Source organism: Pogoniulus pusillus, chromosome 12 (assembly GCF_015220805.1).
Source record: "Pogoniulus pusillus isolate bPogPus1 chromosome 12, bPogPus1.pri, whole genome shotgun sequence".
Taxonomy (NCBI): Eukaryota; Metazoa; Chordata; class Aves; order Piciformes; family Lybiidae; genus Pogoniulus; species Pogoniulus pusillus.
Window position 1 is genome coordinate 71,442 of NC_087275.1, and position 11,857 is coordinate 83,298.

Here is an 11,857-nt window from a genome sequence, read left to right on the forward strand (position 1 = left end):
GTCTTAATTGTCTGGGGGTTTCCTAATACAGCAAATGCCATTCTCCAATGTCGACACGTTGCTGATGCCCCCGATGATGTCATGGCAGATGCCCACAAGGCTGAACTATAGGTGTCTACCGTGACATGAACATATTTTAGACGTCCAAATGATGGAACAATTGTAATGTCTGTCTGAAATAACTCTCTCGCCTCAGTTCCCCTAGGATTAGTACCTTCTGATTGTAGGGGTGAGACTTTGGCACAATCAGGACATGAGGCAATAATGCCACGAGCAGTTTGTAGTGATATGGAGAATTCTTTAGACAAACTTTTTGCAGATTGGTGAAAGAATGCATGACTTACTTGTGCTTGCTTAATTGCCTGTGTGACTGATTTGACAGAATCAGAAGGTTCATCAGTTTCATTTTGTTGAGCTCCAGCACTCACCACCTCATCAGCTTTCGCGTTTCCTTCTGACAAAAATCCAGGCAAGTTAGTATGACTACGGATATGAGTACAAAAATATGAACATTTTCTGTTTAGAATCAAATTCAGTAATTCAATAATTACTGCTTCAATAACTCTGTTAGAAATGTGTCCGATAATCGACTCCTCTACCCTATTCACAACAGAAGCTACATACATAGAATCAGTAATAATATTTACAGGAACATCTACAAAGTCTTTAAACACCATTGTTACTGCCTTGAGTTCAAGACATTGAACAGAAACTCCTTCTAGTTCTTTCACTACAGTTGTCCATTGCTTGGAAATGTCATTCCATTTGACATAACCATATTTGTGTGCTTTCCCAGAAGCATCAGTAAAAACAGTAACAGCATTTTCAATAGGTTGTTCACATTTCAACGTTTTCTGATTTAACAACAATTGAGTAGCAAATAAAGGAAATGCAGGATAATGATTATCGATAGATGTAGCAATCACTGCAGTGGCAAAAGGATATGACATGTTACACCACTCTTCTATCATTGATTTCATTGCAAATGGTAACACAATCTTAGTTACTTCTACCCCAAAAACATGACGTACTCTACGTTTTGCCTTTAATAGCAAGGAACCAACAAGGTCAAGTTTATGTACAAGTGATGCATGAGGCTGACTTTTTGGAAATAACCATTCCAATAGCAGAAATGTTTTTTGATCCTGTTCCTGTCCTATTGCTAGATAGTAATCATTGTCTTGTTGGCATAAATAAACATTGATTGGCAAGGCAGCATTGTAGCGATATGCTTGTAATTCAGCTATTTTATTACTAATTTTTTCAAGTGCCTCATAGTGGTGACTTTGCAAAGTTCTAGGTTCTGCTGGATGTTTTGATCCCTTCAGTAATTCACGAAGAGGTTCAAGATCTTTATTAGTAATCCCTATCCATTGTCTGATCCATTGTAATTCCCCTAATAATTTTTGAACATCGTTTACTGTTTCTATTTTCACATGCAGTGTAATTTTTTGAGGCCTGATTCTGCTTTCTGTGACTATCAGTCCTAGATAGTTCCATGGTTCTTGGGCCTGAATTTTATCTGTTGCAATTGTCAATCCCCAGTCCTTGAGGGTCTGTGTTAATGTAGTCTTTTCAATTTCTGTTAAAGGAATAGGAGAAGCAATCAAAATATCATCCATATAATGTAATACCACATATGTAGGGTGTGAGCTCTTCCAATTTTGCAATGCTTGGTTAACATACCATTGGCATATGGTTGGGCTATTACGCATTCCCTGTGGCAGAACTACCCATTCAAATCTTCGCATGGGAGCACTGTTATTTTTGGATGGTATACTAAAGGCAAATCGTTGAGTATCAGCAGGATCAAGTGGAATACTAAAGAAACAGTCCTTGAGATCAATAATGTAAACAGCCCAATTAACAGGTATTGCAGCTGGAGAAGGCAGGCCTGGTTGTAATGCTCCCATTGACATCATTTGTTCATTAACTGCACGGAGATCGTGCAAAAATCGCCATTTTCCTGATTTTTTCTGAATAACAAAAACTGGAGTGTTCCAAGGACTAAAAGATTCTTTTATATGACCCTTCTCTATCTGTTCATCTACAAGTTGGTTCAGGTGCTCTAGCTTTTCATCAGTGAGCAGCCACTGATCGACCCACACAGGTTCGTCAGTTTTCCAAGTCAGCTTAATGGTGGGGAGAGCACCTCTGTCAGTGGCCGCTATGAAAAAGGAGTAGACAAAACAAGTTGCCATTGGGAGAGTACATCTCGACCTAGCAACCATAAAGGTGTGTCCATAATTACAGGTCTTACTTTTGCAATGTTCCCTTCATTGTCTTTGATATCTAATAATACAGCACTTCTTCTCATTTCTGCCAGTCCTGCGATTCCCAGAACCTTTTCAGATGAATTTGTACTCGGCCAAGCTTCTGGCCAATATGCAGCTGGCACTACAGTGACATCTGAACCCGTGTCAATCATCATCTCAGCTGTGATGGTGTTAAGGGTTACCTGAGTGTTAGGATGGATAATGGTAACAGAACGTGTGGGTTTATTGTTAGTTATCATCTCAGAGAAAGCTATTAGTGGTTCTGTAGAACCAAACCCTCCTGCTCCTCTGATTTTAGATGTTGAATGTGGTACACAGGCTTTGAAAGGAATCAATTGTGCTATTTTACTTCCCTTTGGAATAGTGATTGGAGGTGTAAAAACTTTAATCATAATGTGAATAACCCCTGTAAAGTCAGCGTCAATCAATCCTGGTTGTACAAAAATTCCATTTCTTGTAGCTGAAGATCTACCTATTAACAAGGCAGAAAGTCCATACCCTAATGGTCCTTTACTAGTAGTAGGAATTAGTGTAACCTCCTGTGTTGTGATTGTTGTTGTTTCACTTACGACCAAATCAAGACCAGCACTTCCTCTGGTGGCGGCGAGCAGGTCATCGAGGCAGCCACCGTTGTGGGGGGTCTGGTTGCTTATGGCGAGATCTGAGCCGCGCCCCCCACGCGGCCTCTCCCGTTTCCCTGCTGGGGCACAAGAGGGGTTCCATCCTTCTAGAATCGGGACTTGCAGTCCGACGCTCTGTGTCCGAACTTGTCACACTTGTTACAGGTACCTGCGAAAGGAGAACTTATCGACGACATTTGGTTAGTAACAGCCTTAATTGTAGGACAATGCTTTTTAAAATGTCCTGTCTGTCCACACTTAAAACACATGGGATTTGAGCCCCTGTCCCCTTTTCCCTGTGGCGAGCATTTAGAGAATGCAGCCGCTAATGCAGAGGCATGAATCCGAGCTTTTTCCTTTTCTTCTTCTATTGGTACTCGAGAGCATTGCTCCATGATTTGCAGTAAAGAAGCTGTAGGGGGTAAAGTAGCAATTAACCTTCGACAGGCAGCATTGGCGTTTTGCAGAGCAATTTCTTTTACCAATGTCTCTTTCATGTTAGCTGGAATGTCAGGTGCCATTTCAACACCTTCTGTAATTCTGTCAACAAATGCCATAAATGACTCAGAGTCTCTCTGTTTAATTTGCAAGTATGGTTGTTTTGGAGTGCCGACTTGTGGCAGACTGGAGAAAGCTTCAAGGGCAGCCACTTTACTTTGAGCCAGAATCCGCAAGTCTAGCGCAGCTTGCCGCTGTGGGTCAACATACTGACCGGTCCCCATCAATTGCTCTAGGGAGGCCACCCGTAAGGGATCTCCATGCGGTAAAGCCAAGTTATCAAGCTGTTTCTGCTCTAATCTTTCCTGCCATTTGCTAACAAACATCATATAACTCGTAGGTCCCAGCATCAGTTCAAAAAGATGTTTAATATCTGTGGGTATTAATGTCTGATGTTTTATGAATGTTTCCATTTGTCTCCTCACTAATCGATTGTCTATTCCATAATCTAAAATTGCTTTCTGTATTTTGGCAACTGTGGTCCAGTCTATGGGTTGCCAACTCCTCTGTCCATTATTATCAACAACTACTGGTGCGGCTGTAAAATGAAAATCTCCAGTAAGTTCAGCATTAGTTATAACTCCTTTCCACCAGTTTGACATGTCAAAGTTAGGATCTTTCAGAATGGAGTCAGAATGTTCCTGATTAGGAGTCTCCTTTGATTTATTTTCACTCGCCTTTCCTCTCCACCACTTCCAGACATCATCAATCATTCCACTTGCTGAACTCTCTTTCTTTTTAAACTGAGGATACAACGCAAACCAATCTGCAAGCTTTCTCTTATCTTCCACAGACAATCTCGCTTCTGAACCGTACTTAGATCGTAAATACCAGTCACCCTCCTCTATTCCCATTTCACCATCTCTGATACTGTGCAGCACCCATTGACGAGCCCTTTCCATTGGCATTTTACCGTCTGCATTTCCCTCCCCAGTAACAGCAGGTTGTACACAATTACTAGACTCAATCTTTGACAGCTGATTCTCAATATTTTTCAGTCCTTCAACAATAGACTCATGTGCTTTACGATAGTTCTCTTTGATCACTCTGGATTTAGAACCTTTATCTAACCGTTGCATCTCTTTTAACAATTTAGTCATTGCATCTGCTTGCTCATGTAAAAGAGCCTTTAATTCCTCTTCCTCAGGAGGCAGAGGGACGGTCGAAGGGTCTATCATTTGCGGAGCTGATGGCACCGTGTGTCCCACCTCCATGGGCTCGGGTACTTGTGAACTTTCCGCTCCCTCATTGGGCTCCCAATCAGGAATGAGATAGTCGTAAGGACCTCGGGTAGCAGGGCAAACAGTTTTTGTCTCAGGTTTTGTCTCCGCGGCAGTTTTTGTCTCCGCCCCCGACCCCGATCCCGAAGTTACTTTATCTTTAGCGTCTTTCAAGATTGTCTGAATAATTGCTTCAATTTCCGCCTCCGCCCCTATTTTTTGTATCAAGAGTCTGATCTGTCGATAGGTTGAAGCAAGTCTTTTTGCTTCTTTATTATCAGTCTGGACAGATTCCCATATTTCCTCCCCTATACGCTTCCATGTCTCGTCTTTAAAAATTTGTGCAGTTTCCTTGAGTAAGCCTTTACGGCATGCCCAAAGCAATAAATCAGTCACTAGAGCCCGATCCAGCGGGTCTCCAGCCTTCTGTCCAAATTTTAACAAGGCTTCAATAGTAGCCTTCTCTATTGCCGGGGCCGTATTCCCCATTCCGCGCCTTTTTCCCCTGCTCAAGGCAGACGACTCACCCGTTGAGTCGAAGGTCGTGGTACCACTCACGCATCTTTCGGACGCCCGGCCGCAGCCGCCGTGGAATTTCTTTTTGTTTCCTCGCTTCTGCAGTCTCAGCTCGGTCTTTTTCCCGGGTATCAGGTCTCTTGCTGATCACGTCGGGGTCACCAGATGTCGCTAGATGTCGCTGTTTGCATGCTGGCTGCTGCTGAAGTTGAGGAAAAGGACTTACGGAATCCAATACAGATTGTAAAATGTAAGCCGTTTAATACAAAAATCAGAAGGCTTTTATACTATATCAGAAAGCTGTTATAGGATTACATCAGAATTACATGTTAATTTCTAATTGGTCCATACTACACATTGCTACATATTTTGTGGTTAAGGCATATTCGTTAATGAGTACAAAGGCATATTGAATATTGAATAAACAAAGGCATATTGAATAAACAAAGGCAGCACTCAGTATGACTAGCTAGGGAGGCATCGTCCTTGTAGGCCAGGATACAGCTAATTCTAAAATATAGCTATGACTATTTTATTACTATGTTTCTTCTACACAGCTGCACAACAAGGACACAACATCTTTACCCGCTTTGTTCAAGTCGCTTACATATTGATTGCAAAGCAACAGCTCCTACAAAGTTTCCCACAGTAAAGGGTTGGACTTGATGATCTGTGAGGTCTCTTCCAACCTTGGTGATACTCTGTGATACTGTGTGATACTGTGAAGCCTTGCACAAACAGCCATTGATTCTGCAGCATTTTCTCTCTGCATGGAGTCATTCCAGTCTCTGTGGGGCAGGGACATAAAGCACAAGTATTAAAAGGCTACAGTGGTAGCAGGCAAACAACACTAACCCAGGAAACACCTCAGTGCAGCTGCACTTCCTACCCATTAGACACAATGACAACCTGTCCATAGGAGCAGAGAGCAAGGGCTACAGGATGCTCTGTGTGCAAGGCTAAACACACCAGGCCAGCTGCTGAAATGCAGCCAAGATACGGAGACACTGAGAAGCACTCACAGAGACTTTGTTGCACACAAACTCAGGGTAAAAGCAAACTCAATTCCCAGGAGGTTTGTAGAACACTCCAACCAACCAACTCTTCTTCTGCTGGAGCTGTGCTGTGCCAATCAAGGCCTTTCTCTTCAGACAAGAAATAGTTGAGCCTGAAGGAAACACTCTGCACTGATGTTCTATGCTATGCACAATAGGATCCCAAAGCCAGAGCTGGGTTTGGAGATGTGGCTGACAGCAGATGAGTTAGAGCTTTGCACACCACAGTCGGTACAGTGCCATAGACTGATTACACACAGACAGCACTGACCTGAAGATGCAGCCTCCAGCTCCTCTGCTGTGCTTCTAGGCACTCTCAAGGACAGAAATGAGCTAACCTTTTGTATGCTCATCTGCAGAAATAAACAAGGGAGCACTTTCTTTGCATAAAAGATGTACAAGACTTTTGTGCACAAATAACGGAGGGAGAGAGGCATCTATTGGTGTGCTTAACAGCAAAGTGTGAGTTTGATAATGTGTAGATTGCCTCCAAAAGAGTTTTCATTTATAATAAAAGGGCTCCTGAAAATTGCAACCACAGAGCAAAGACTGAGTGAAGAAAAAGTAGGATGCATGTTCTTGAAAGGCCAGCAGGACAAGGGAGGTTATTCTTTCCTTGTACTCAACACTGGTCAGGACACACCTTGAGGACTGTGTCCAGTTCTGGGCTCCTCGACTCAAGGGAGATGTTGAGACACTGGAATGTGCCCAGAGGAGGGCGATGAAGCTGGTGAAAGTCTGGAGCACAGCCCTGTGAGGAGAGGCTGAGGGAGCTGGGGGTGTGCAGCCTGCAGCAGAGGAGGCTCAGGGCAGAGCTCATTGCTGCCTACAACTACCTGAAGGGAGGTTGCAATCAGATGGGGTTGGGCTCTTCTGCCAGGCAACCAGCAACAGAAGAAGGGGAAACAGTCTCAAGCTGTGCCAGGGGAGGTCTAGGCTGGATGTTAGGAGGAAGTTGTTGGCAGAGAGAGTGATTTGCATTGGAATGGGCTGCCCAGGGAGGTGGTGGAGCCACTGTTCCTGGAGGTGTTGATGAAAAGCCTGGCTGAGGCACTTAGTGCCATGGTCTAGTTGATTGGATAGGGCTAGGTGCTAGGTTGGATTGGATGTGGTTGGAGGTCTCTTCCAACCTGTTTGATTCTATGATTGTAACTGCAGTTAAATTATTTCAGTTTGATGGAAACTTCCCTGTTAATCTCCAGTTGAAGAGATTAACATTGGTGAAGGAGGGAGATGCAGCAGTATTATTCTACAAAGGATCACCATGAAGAGTTAAATACTATTTTCTGGTTCTAAGCCTCACATATAAATTCCTGTCACAACAAAGAGACTGGAGAGCACAAAAAATAAAGTAACTGGAATCCCTCTGAAGCATTGTGCCTATTGCACCCTTTAGACAAAGGTAACTTTCTCTTTGCTGTAGAACTACTATAGGTTGGACTGGATGATCTTGGATGTCTCTTCCAACCTGGTTGATTCCATGATTCTCTGTTGGAGGACGGAGACCGGTGCGGCGAGAGATCGGGGCACTGAGAGTCGACTCTGTGGCTTTGATCTCTCGCCGCAACGGTCTCCGTCCTCCAACAGATGGCGCCCGAACACACCGATTGAACCTCTGGATAGCTACGCGACCAGGTACGGAAAACCTGCACCCCGGGCCACTCGCGGCTGCCGGCAGCGCCAGGCCAGGCCGCGCAGAAATCCACCAGGCCGCTCCGACCCCCCCCCCCACCAGGCCGCGAAGGTCCTGCCAGGCCGCGAAAAAACCACCAGGCCTTCGGCCCCACTGCCAGGCCGCGAAGGCCCTCCCAGGCCGCGAAGAAACCACCAGGCCTTCGGCCCCCCCCACCGCCAGGCCTCCGGGCCCACCACCAGGCCGTGAAGGCCCTGTCAGGCCGCGAAGAATCCACCAGGCCGCTTCCCCCCCCCCCCCCCCCGGCCGCGAAGGACATAGAGGCTTCCACATAAAAGGAGCTGGTGGAAACGCAAGAGATCGGACGCTACTACACCCCCTGCTGGGGAAACACGCCCTTTTTTTTTTCTTTTTCCTTTTCTTTTCCTTTTTCTTTCTCTTCCCCCTCGCTTAACCCGTTACTAACCACAAGGGATAGGTGTCTGCTGGTACGGGCAGCCTATATAGATAGGCGTTTATTAAAGAAGAGTCGCCACTCATAAATATGGGGGTGCTTTAATAACGGTAACTGTCGTGACGACAGGTGCGACCATATAGATGGGCACTTCAGGGGGCAGTGATCGTGCATAGTCAGATCCTCCTGGAGCAGTTGCCGCCGGAAAGCAAACACACACCCCACCCCACCCCCCCCTTCTCCGCGCACTTACGGAACCTTGCCGTTAACATGGAACCTCCCAGCCGCCCCCCCCTTCTTCTGCGGCTTTTTCAAAGTATTGGTGACTCCCTTTGGGGAGCTGGCGAACCGACCACGCAAGCACTTTTGGATAAACAAGTAGCAATTTCTCTCCTCTTGAACTTTTTGGAAAAGCGAGGAGTTTCCATGTCAAAGAAAAAATTGACTTCCTTAGTAGCATATGGACTAGTAAGAGGACACTTTCAAACTTCAGACTCTCTTTTCGATGAATCTGAATGGCGCCGCTGTGGCGATACTATTTTTGACCAGGCTATTGACGGTGACAAAACAGCCAAAAGCATGCAAAAGCAATGGCACGATGTCACCAATTGCTTGAAGAAATACAGAATGGAACAGACCCTTGCAGCTACGGCAGCGGCACGGCTTGCTGACGGCTTGGACACTCAGGGGGAGAGACCATTAGAGGCACTGGTTACGCCAGCTAGCTCCCTCTTTTCCGACCTGACAATTTCCCCGGGTACGGTGGTGCCTTTGATGACCCTCCCCAGTGCGTCTACTGTTCCGATGCTGTCCGCAGCGCCTCAGCAGCCGGTGCCGCCAACTCCAGACACTCCAACGCAGCCGGCAGTGCCTCAGCAACTGGCGCTGCCAACCCAGGACGTCCCGATGCAGCCTGCGCCACCCCAGCAGCCGGCGCCGCCGACTCAGAACCCTCCGTTATACCCTGCGCTGCCCCAACAACCGGCACCGCTCCCCCAAGACGCTCCCGACGTTCCTGCTGTTCCAGTGCAGCCACTAGCACCCCCAATGCCAGCGGCACCAATTCCCCAAAACATCCCCACCATCCCTGCCGTTCCAGTGCAGCCGCCTGCCCCCCTGCTCCCAGCGCCGCCGCCCTACAGTGGTCCGTTTTCCCCACTCCCGGCTTCTGCTACCATCTCGCCACGTCTGGCGCAAACTCCTTCTGCTACATTCCGACCTGCCCCCCCGGCTGCAGCGGGCCTGAGTTGGACTTCCGCCGCGGAAGCTGGTCCTTCCTCTCAAGCCCGGGAACCGCCGCCTGTGATTAACTCGGACGCTAGCGACTCCTCACAGTCCGATGCCGAAGATGGTATTGACAACATTACCGACGACTTGCAGAAACTTAGAATAATGCCTTCTGGCAATGCCCAGCCCTTGGCGGCACCACAAGCTACAGAGATCACTGGGAAGACTCTCCAGCTTACACCCGTCGGTCCACAACATCGGTGGCGTGCCGTTATTCGTGACACCTTGTTACAAGGCGATTGGGAGGCAGCTGCTGCTCTGGAGGGTGCAGCGGCATTCCCAGTTGTGGCAGCACGGACCGCAGATGGACAGCCAGGAGCCACTCACACGGCTCTTGATTGGAAACTGCTTATGCAATTGAAAACAGCAGTATCTTCCCACGGCTTGCACTCACAACCAACTAAGCAATTGCTGAATTACATCTTCTCTGCCCATGTGCTATGCCCAGCAGATTGTGAGACTGTTGCGAGACTGATTTTAACACCATCCCAGTTTATGTTGTGGGAAAGGGCATGGCGCGATGAGTGCAGGAAGGTGGTGGAGCAGCCACGACAATTAGGCGACCCCTTACTTAATGTTCAAGCAGATATACTACTGGGAAAAGGGGCCTTCAGCTCGCTGGATGCCCAGATACGTCATCCCTTTGAGTGGCATCATGCATCCATGACAACTGCCAGAGCAGCTTTTAATATGGTGCCTACAGAGCCAAGAGCACCTAGCTATACCACTGTTAAGCAAGGTTTGAGTGAGGACTACAGCCATTTCATTGATAGACTAGCAGCTGCAGTTGAAGCAGCCACTGAGTTAGATGCTGCAACCAGACAAGCCTTTTTTCGAACCCTAGCTTTTGAGAATGCTAATAATAAGACCAAGCAGCTGTTGTCCATTCTGCCTAGGGAAGCCTCAGTGGACGATATGTTGGAGCGAGTTGCTCGAATGCCTACAAACCAGCAGCAGACATTTGTTGCAACCCAAATGGATCAAGTTCTAGATAAACACACGCAGCTCGTAATGGCAGCACTGCGATCCGCGGATGCAGGGAATCGTGGCCGCCGAACCAACAACCCATGGAACCCCTGCTTCCGCTGCGGTCTAACTGGACACTCACGTGATAATTGCCCACAGGCTGCAGTCTGGTGTGACCGCTGCCAAGTTGACACTCATGCAACTGCGGCCTGCAAGCGCTCGGGAAACTACCAGCGCAGCGCGACAGGCAGCCGCGCGAGGACACAAGTCGCTGCCCCAATGACGCTATCTGCCCAGCAACCTCCGGCAGCCTCGGGCTGGATCTTACAACAGCAGTGAGCGTCACCTTGATTGACAACCGCCCAGTCCCTATTGCCACCTCCATGAAAGGCCCATTAATGATAAATGGCAAGCCCACTGGCGCATTACTCCTGGGAAGATCTTCTGCCGGGCTGAAGGGACTGATGATCGTTCCCGGGGTGATTGATGAAGACTACACAGGAATCATACAGATTGTTGCATACACTAACAGCCCACCTATTGTGGTGCCAGAAGGCAGTCACATTGCTCAACTGGTGCCCCTGACCAACCTGCTACAGGACGTGGCCCGGGGCCGCGCCTTACCACAAAGAGGAGATCAAGGTTTTGGATCTACGGGTGGCCTAGCCATGCTGACCCTGTCCTTGACTAAACGACCACTTACATCAGCTACCATTAGTAATGGTTAGGACACAATAACCATGGACGTTCTCCTGGATACAGGTGCCGATATGACCATTTTTTCCATACCTGCATGGCCCTCACACTGGCCAGCAAGCCCAGCTAAAGGCGGTATTGAAGGTGTTGGTGGAGTATCTCAGACTCTGACAAGCTCACAGCGAATCAGTATAACCATAGATGGGAGGACAGGCCACGTCTTTGCAACCATCGCAGCCTCTGAACCTATAACCTTAAACAGGACAGCAAGCAAAAACTCCTTTCTGACCCCAATTATCATTCCAGAGAGATGGGTATTTTTCTTACCCTCTCATCTCACAGCCTGCTCAGGTTGCTTTGTGATCAGTCAGGTTTCAGGTCCATAGCAGGGAGGTCATAGTTCTCCATCGTGCAGCTGGGAGGATAGAACTTAAAAGGCTGATGGTCCATTTATGCTGGAGCCCAGCCCAGTGGAAGCAGCAATTCTGAAAAGAAGGAAGAGCAGCTCTCACACAGCAGAGTCCTTCAGCAACTTGGTAGGGTTATTTTTCTCAAGCACAACAAAATGGCTACTGGTGTCCACTCTATTCCTGTAGAGCTCTCCCATGTTTTGTTTTCTAGTGTCTTAAGGACACT